The sequence below is a fragment of the Lynx rufus genome, unplaced genomic scaffold (assembly GCF_022079265.1).
Source record: "Lynx rufus isolate CCGP_SWC_20201006 ecotype Redwood Valley unplaced genomic scaffold, mLynRuf1.p SCAF_3, whole genome shotgun sequence".
Taxonomy (NCBI): domain Eukaryota; kingdom Metazoa; phylum Chordata; class Mammalia; order Carnivora; family Felidae; genus Lynx; species Lynx rufus.
The window spans coordinates 34,340,088-34,348,947 of NW_025814845.1; the positions used below are offsets into that span (position 1 = coordinate 34,340,088).

General features: G+C 40.0%; 2 pseudogenes; one reads left to right on the forward strand and one right to left on the reverse strand.

The window, feature by feature from the left end:
* Nucleotides 1-580: 580 nt before the first annotated feature.
* Nucleotides 581-1,277, reverse strand: LOC124520874 (calmodulin-like; annotated as a pseudogene).
* A 1,136-nt stretch (nucleotides 1,278-2,413) lies between these two features.
* On the forward strand, nucleotides 2,414-6,131 carry LOC124521046 (40S ribosomal protein SA-like; annotated as a pseudogene).
* The last annotated feature ends 2,729 nt before the right edge of the window (nucleotides 6,132-8,860 follow it).

Here is an 8,860-nt window from a genome sequence, read left to right on the forward strand (position 1 = left end):
TTTAAAAACAGAGAGTCCAAAGTTGCTCCCTTGGTAAAGGTTTCTTTTTAAAAATTTGTGTGAATGGTGACAGCCCGACACCCATCTCGGTCTCTGGTACAATGCGGACAACGCTAAACCAACACACACAGGATGCCGTCAGGATGTGTCACTGTCACCACGGGTGGGGGCGCACGGAAGTACAGGGGGCCGTCCTGCTCTGTGGGGCTGTGTCTAGACGGTCTATTTATCTTTCACCCATTTTTCTGCACAGCACCCTGAGGTAAACCAGTTTTAAAGGTTTGTTTTCAGTAAACCCGCTATGACAGTTTATACTAACAAATTGAACTAGAACCCATTTGAAACAGGTTTTTTTTATTTGTTTTTTTCATTTTTCGTTTTTAATACAAAGGCCTGACTGTGCTCAATCGTCAAGCTGCATGCATGAAAAACTGGCCAGCCCAAACAGTGTAGTAATCATTAGCAAACGGAACTGCAAGGAGTCCACTAAGTGCTTCTTTATCGTTAAGGTAGTACAAGTATTTATATCGTAAAACTGATGTGTAGCGCTTCATCTTTACGGGACAGGACCACCAAGCAATACATGCAGATTTTGTGTGTGTGGACAGAAGGTACTTTTGACATTCAGTTTTGCTATATAGAAACAGAATGAGTAAATGAATTTTTTTTTTCAAGAGGTAAAAAGATTCAATTTGATTCTTCTAGAGGGGGGAAAAAGGAGTTGAAAGTAGGTCTTCACTTTGCAGTCATCGTCTGTACGAATTCTTCATAGTTGACTTGCCCATCTCCATCGATATCTGCTTCTCTGATTTCATCTACTTCTTCATCTGTTAGTTTTTCTCCTAAGTTTGTCATGACGTGACGTAGTTCTGCCGCACTGATGTAACCATTGCCATCCTTGTCAAAGACTCGGAGTGCCTCGCGAATTTCTTCTTCACTGTCTGTATCTTTCATTTTTCTAGCCATCATAGTCAAAACTTCTGGGAAGCCAATGGTGCCATTACCGTCAGCATCCACCTGGTTGAGCACATCTTGCAATTCGGCTGCTGTTGGGCTCTGACCCAGTGACCTCATTGACGGTTCCAAGTTCCTTTGTTGTGATGGTACCATCGTCATCTTCGTCAAATAGGGAGAAAGCTTCCTTGAACTCAGCAATCTGCTCTTGGGTCAGCTGATCAGCCATGGTGCGAGCGAAGGGAGGAAGAGCAGAGGGAGTGAGGGTGGCTGCACCAGCGCAGAGGCTGTGACGGCGGGGGTGCCTCCGCTGCTGCTGCTGCCGCTGCCGCCACCCGACTCGAGTAACACTTTTAATCACCCTAATCTAATTGACACTACAGAACACTCTGCCCAGTAATAACAAAACATATATTACTTTCAAAAGCATTTACCAAGCAAGATAGATGAGATACTGAAAAGGAGAAACAATAAAAATCAAAGTGAAAATCAATGAAACAGAAAACGAAGAAGAAATTGAGAAAAATAAATCAAAAAAATGGGGGAAAGGTAATAAACTTGGAAAAATCTAGATTAATCAGGGGAAAAAATGAACTACAAAGATATCAATTGCCAATATCTGACATGAGAGAAACGACATCCTTACTCTACAAATATTCAAGGTTAGTAAGAGAATATTCTGAAAATTATGCCAATAAATTGAATTCATATGAAATGGAAAAATTCTTTGAAAGACAAACTATCAAAGCTCACTCAAGAAAACAAAATGAGATAATCAGAATAGGTCTATATCTATTAAAGAATTTGACTTTGTACTTAAAAATCTTTCCACAAAGGAAATTTCAGCGAATTGCCTCACCTGTGAATTTTGATCCAAGGAAGAAATATCAATTCTTGAAAAAAATCTAGGAATTATTTTAAACTATTTTAAATTTATTTTAAATGATTTTTAAATTTTTAAATTTGTGTTGAATATTATATTAAATAATTAAACATTGCGATCAAGGAGGACTGCTCCCAGGATTATAAAGTCAGTTCAATATTTGAGAATCAATCAAGGTAATTCACTGAGGTGGCTTTGTCATGTCAAACTGTCTAGGCTGAAATAAAGTTGACCCTTGAACAACCTGAGGACTGAGCGGCGACCACGCTCAACCTGGGGACTGGGCAGTGACCATGTTCCCCAAATGTAAGTACTAATAGCCTGTTCTTGCTTGGAAGTCTTGCCAATAACATAAACTGTCGACACATATTTTGCATGTTCTATGTATTACATACTATATTATCACCATAAAGTAAGCTAAAGAAAAGGTTATTCAGAAAATCATAAGGAAGAGAAAATACATTTACAGTTCTATATGAATATTTACTGAAAAGCATCCGAGAATCACCCACCCACCCCCCACTACCAACCACCACCACCACTGGGGCAAGTGGTAACAGCAGTCTTGGTCCCAGCATGGTGATGTGCTGCAGCCTGGTGGCAGCACTGCCCGGAGGCACACTACAGCTGCCCTGTCAACCTAGAAGTGTACCGCCTGCCCATGGCCATCAGGAGCTACAGCCACACATGAGTGAGCCAGCCTCCAGAGGCCGTGAGGCTAGGGAAACCCCTTGGGGATGAGGGAAGAGGGGTAAAGGAGTACCAATGGTACATGGCTCCCTCCATCTGGTACTGGGCCCATGAGGGCTGCTGATGGCCTGATTGGGCCTCCCCGGTATTCAGAGGTCAGCAGACTCTCTGGGCCAGTCACCTTTGATTTGGTCCCAGGGAGACTGGGGTAGGCAAGTGTAAATAAATGCCTTGTGGCTATCATTGTCAACTCAAAAAAAAAAAAGCCTCATCATCAGGGAAATACAAATAAAATCCACAAAGAGATACCACCCCACACTTTTCAGAAAGGCTAAAATTAACAACTCAGGAAACAACAGATGTTGGTGGGGATGAGGAGAAAGGGGAAAACCTTTGTACTGCTGGAGGGAATGCAAACTGGTGCAGCCACTCTGGAGAGCAGTATGGAGGTTCCTCAAAAGATTAAAAATGGACCTACCCTACAACCCAGCAATTGCACAACTAGGTATTTATCCAAAGGATACAAAACTGCTGATTCAAATGGGCACATGTACCCCAATGTTTATAGCAGCACTATCAACAAGAGCCAAATTATGGAAAGAGCCCAAATGTCTATCAACTGATGAATGCATAAAGAATATATGGTATATAGGGGTGCCTGAATGGCACTTCCATTAATATTTTAATAATTTTACAGTGAACGCAGTACAGGAACATTCCCTATCATGTAATCCCTACAACAATCTTACAATGTAAACGTGTAGCAACATGCACATATTTTGCAAATGAAGCAACCAAGACGCTGTGACCTTAAATGGTTTGCCCAGGATCTTTACAATAGACCAGCATGAAATGCCCGATTGCATTTCTGGAACACTTTCCCAGGTTTTTTGATTGGTTTCTAATTCCTTTCTTATACCCTTGAGCACTGTGCTGACTTTTTGGCCCTGAAAGCACATGAGGACCACTTTCTTTAGGGGATTGTCTACATCGCTTCTAAATGCTTCCTTCACCTGTACCAGTAGCTCAGAATCTACTTTTCTATATATGTTAAAGTCAGTTTTATGCCCCTTAAATCAACCAGTGTAGATCTTCCTGTACTGAAGGCCTTTGATTTGGTACCTTACAAACCAAAAGAACCTCAAGTCACCCCCCAAATTGGAAGACTCACTGTCACTTCCCTATCATCAAATGTTTTAGGGTCTATATTCTGTCTTACACATCTTTGTTTTTCTTTTTTTATTTTACAAATATTGATATAATGCTTACTGTGTGCTAAGTCATATTCTAAAGGTTTTAACAATGTTAAATTTTTTAATCCTTATAAGCTAAGTACTGTTATTAACTTCATTTAGAGGTAGGGGACGGAGACACACTTGCCTGAGGGCACTAGATTAGGAAGTAGCAGAGTTTTGCATAGTAACAATTATACACAACAGAATCCCAACAGTGCCATAAAACCAACTGGCAAATTCTACAGTGTAGACTGAAATTTGAACAGTCTCAGAGAACTCTACAATAAGTCTACAAGCTCTAACACTGAAATCAAGAAATAACTGGGGCACCTGGGTGGCTCAGTCGGTTAAGTGTCCGACTTCCGCTCAGGTCATGATCTCGTAGTCTGTGAGTTCAAGCCCCGGTTCGGGCTCTGTGTTGATGGCTCAGAGCCTGGAGCCTGTTTCAGATTCTGTTGTCTCCCTCTCTCTCTGACCCTCCCCCGTTCATGCTCTGTCTCTCTGTGTCTCAAAAATAAATAAACGTTAAAAAAAATTAAAAAAAAAAGAAATCAAGAAATAACTGTGACTGAGGTGCCTAGGTGGCTCAGTCAGTTAAGTGTTTGACTCTTGATCTTAGCTCAGGTCTTGATATCAGAGTCATGAGTTGGAGCCTCATGTTGGGCTCCACACCCTCACTCAATATGGAGTCTAATTAAACACACACACACACACACAGGAAATAATTGTAACCAATATGGGTAAAAATGTCTGCATGATAGACTTGAGGGCAAGATAGGAATAGTTCAACCAAAAAGGAGGAGGAACTAGATTCATAATGTTACCTGATGCACTCCTGACTAGGTTCCATTTGTGTGTGTGTGTGTGTGTGTTTATATATACATATAATATGTTAACTAAACTAAAAATGGAAAACTTATTGCTGTCAAATAACTAAGTATGGAGCATTTTTTTTTGAGAGAACTGATTTCTCACTATTAATCTTTCTGTGGTCTTAATGCCCAGAGTTAAAATAATTCCCTCAGGTATTATTAGGGAGAATGTTGTTCTATCAGGGAGATCTAAATCACATTTTCAGTCATCCTGAAAGGGAAGATAAAGTAACCCTCTAGTCTTGTTTAAAGCACATATTACCTTTAAACACTACCACAAAATAAATAAATAAATAAATAAATAAATAAATAAATAAACAAACAAATAAATTTTACATTAATAGGTTGTCTCTACTCTTTCAAATCAATAGTTGCTGTGGAACTATCTCAAAGTCTATTAAAAATAAAACAATAGTATTTGCCAATTTTAGCACTTAATTTGTGCCAGGCCCTTTTCTAAGAGCTTTATATGATTACCTCACTTAATTCCTGTAACAGCCTTACGAAGTAGGTACCATTATTTCCATTTTATATATAAAAGAATTAAAACAGAATTTACACCTTCTGTGCTACCCAAGGAGGGGTCCATGTAGTGTTTTGTGTTCATGTCATAATTTAAAGGGAAACTTTTACAATGCCTGGAGCCCCTCCTACAAATGAAGGATGTCCTCAAATTCTTTGCAGCAGGAACCCACTTAGGTGACACCAACCTTGACTTCCAAATGGAACAGTGCATCTACAAATGGAAAAGTGATGGTATCTATGTTATAAATCTGAAGAGAACCTGGGAGAAGCTTCTGATGGTAGCTTGTGCCATCATCGCCATTGAAAACCCAGCTGATGTCAGTGCCATATGATCCAGGAATGCTGGCCAGTGAACTGTGCTGAAGTTTGCTGCTGCTCCTGGAGCCACTCCTATTGCTGGTCACTTCACTCCTGGAACCTTCACTAACCAGATCCAGGAAGCCTTCAAGGGAAGAGATTTCTGATGGTTACTGATCCCAGAGCTGACCACAAGCCTCTTGCAAACGTCCTATGTTCACCTGCTTACCATCGCTCTGTATAACACAGACTCTCCTGTGTGTTATATGGACATTGCCATCCCTTGCAACAACAAGAGTGTGTCTGATGTGGTGGGTGCTTGCTTGGGAAGTTCTGCACATATGTGGTACCGTTTCCTGTGAATGCCCATGGGAGGTCATGCCTGTTCTCTACTTCTACAGAGATCCTGAAGAGGTTGAAAAGGACGAGCAGGCTGCTACTGAAAAGGCTGTGACCAAGGAGGACTTTCAGGCTGAACGGACTGTTCCAGCTCCTGAGTTCACTGTTACTCATCCTGAAGTCGCAGACTGGTCTAAAGGCATGGAGGTGCACGCTGGGCCTATTCAGCAGTTCCCCACTGAAGGCTAGAGCACTCAGCCTACCACTGAAGACCGGGCTGCAGCTCCACCTGCTCAGGCCACCGAATGGGCTGGAACAACCACTGAGTGGTCTTAAGCTGCTCTTCCACAAAGCCAAACAAAATGGAAATAAGGTTGATGGAAAATAGTTTCTAAATAAATAAATAAACAAACAAATGACAGAGTTTACCTAATCGGTCCAAGGTCATTTAGCTAGTAAAAGAAATAGATTTAAATCCAAAAAGTCTGACTTCAAAACTTTTGCTACTAACCACTAATGATAGAAAAAGCTGTTAGAATAATATGATTACAGCTGATGAATTTGGCATCCAGAATCCTTGTCCATATTCCTATTTTAATTTCTCAAAAGTCCCTGGAAAATTAGTGAATACCAACCACAATCAGGAATCCAAAGTGTGGTGTTTCCCAAATACTCAGAAAAAAAGGAAACTATCATATAAATACTCTACTAATTATAATAACACAATGCTACCTGAAATTGAATGTCTATGGAAGGCATTTTAAAAGACTGTTACCTCGTGGCTTGTGATCACTGCCCAAGAAAAAGATAAGGTCTTCTGCTGGATTCTAAGAACTTAACAATAGACTAAATTTTTGACCAACAATTCCATGTTATCAATTTTATGTGTTTCAAGACTCTTAATGGAGGAACTAAGATTGTGGTGATGTATTTATGCCTAGTTTGCAATTAGTTCTGAAATATCCTATTCGCTTACCATAAATTTGATACTTTAACTCTCTCCTCCTCACATATTATATAAGACCCATAAAAATTAGTAGAAACTATTTATGTAGCCTTATTATATACCAGACACAGTCCTAAGCACTTTATGTGTTTTAACTCTTTTAATTCATACATCAGACTTATTAAATAAGCAGTGTTATAACCACCATTTTATACATAAAGAAACTGTGGCACACAAAGGTTATCTTCAAGGTCACTTACTAGTGCAAATGGTAGAGACCACATCTAAAGAAGGTAGTCTGGGCAAAAAGATTATGTTCATAACCATGATGTTATATGGTAATGAGATGATCCACCTATCCTAAAATACCATTAGTGCCACAGAGCTATGTCCTCTCTTGGGGAACTCATTGCCAGATATTCGCTAAGCATTTATTGAGTTCCAGTTTTCCTAGTTACCATTCAAAGTCTGTACCAACAGTGACTTTACAAAGCGAGAACCATATTTCATTCTTTCTCATTGTCACGTAGTATTCCATGGTGTATATAAACCACAATTTCTTTATCCATTCATCAGTTGATGGACATTTAGGCTCTTTCCATAATTTGGCTATTGTTGAAAGTGCTGTTATAAACATTGGGGTACAAGTGCCCCTATGCATCAGTACTCCTGTATCCCTTGGGTAAATTCCTAGCAGTGCTATTGCTGGCTCATAGGGTAGATCTATTTTTAATTTTTTTTTTTTTTTTTTTTTTTTTTTTTTACAATTTCTTTTTTTTTTTTTTTTTTTATTTATTTATTTATTTATTTTTTTATGAAGTTTATTGACAAATTGGTTTCCATACAACACCCAGTGCTCATCCCAAAAGGTGCCCTCCTCACTACCCATCACCCACCCGCCCCTCCCTCCCACCCCCCATCAACCCTCAGTTTGTTCTCAGTTTTTAACAGTCTCTTATGCTTTGGCTCTCTCCCACTCTAACGTCTTTTTTTTTTTTCTCCCTTCCCCTCCCCCATGGGTTCCTGTTGAGTTTCTCAGGATCCACATAAGAGTGAAACCATATGGTATCTGTCTTTCTCTGTATGGCTTATTTCACTTAGCATCACACTCTCCAGTTCCATCCACGTTGCTACAAAAGGCCATATTTCATTTTTTCTCATTGCCACGTAGTATTCCATTGTGTATATAAACCACAATTTCTTTATCCATTCATCAGTTGATGGACATTTAGGCTCTTTCCATAATTTGGCTATTGTTGAGAGTGCTGCTATGAACATTGGGGTACAAGTGCCCCTATGCATCAGTACTCCTGTATCCCTTGGGTAGATTCCTAGCAGTGCTATTGCTGGGTCATAGGGTAGGTCTATTTTTAATTTTCTGAGGAACCTCCACACTGTTTTCCAGAGCGGCTGCACCAATTTGCATTCCCACCAACAGTGCAAGAGGGTTCCCGTTTCTCCACATCCTCTCCAGCATCTATAGTCTCCTGATTTGTTCATTTTGGCCACTCTGACTGGCGTGAGGTGATACCTGAGTGTGGTTTTGATTTGTATTTCCCTGATAAGGAGCGACGCTGAACATCTTTTCATGTGCCTGTTGGCCATCTGGATGTCTTCTTTAGAGAAGTGTCTATTCATGTTTTCTGCCCATTTCTTCACTGGGTTATTTGTTTTTCGGGTGTGGAGTTTGGTGAGCTCTTTATAGATTTTAGATACTAGCCCTTTGTCCGATATGTCATTTGCAAATATCTTTTCCCATTCCGTTGGTTGTCTTTTAGTTTTGTTGGTTGTTTCCTTTGCTGTGCAGAAGCTTTTTATCTTCATAAGGTCCCAGTAATTCACTTTTGCTTTTAATTCCCTTGCCTTTGGGGATGTGTCGAGTAAGAGATTGCTACGGCTGAGGTCAGAGAGGTCTTTTCCTGCTTTCTCCTCTAAGGTTCTGATGGTTTCCTGTCTCACATTTAGGTCCTTTATCCATTTTGAGTTTATTTTTGTAAATGGTGTGAGAAAGTGGTCTAGTTTCAACCTTCTGCATGTTGCTGTCCAGTTCTCCCAGCACCATTTGTTAAAGAGGCTGTCTTTTTTCCATTGGATGTTCTTTCCTGCTTTGTCAAAGATG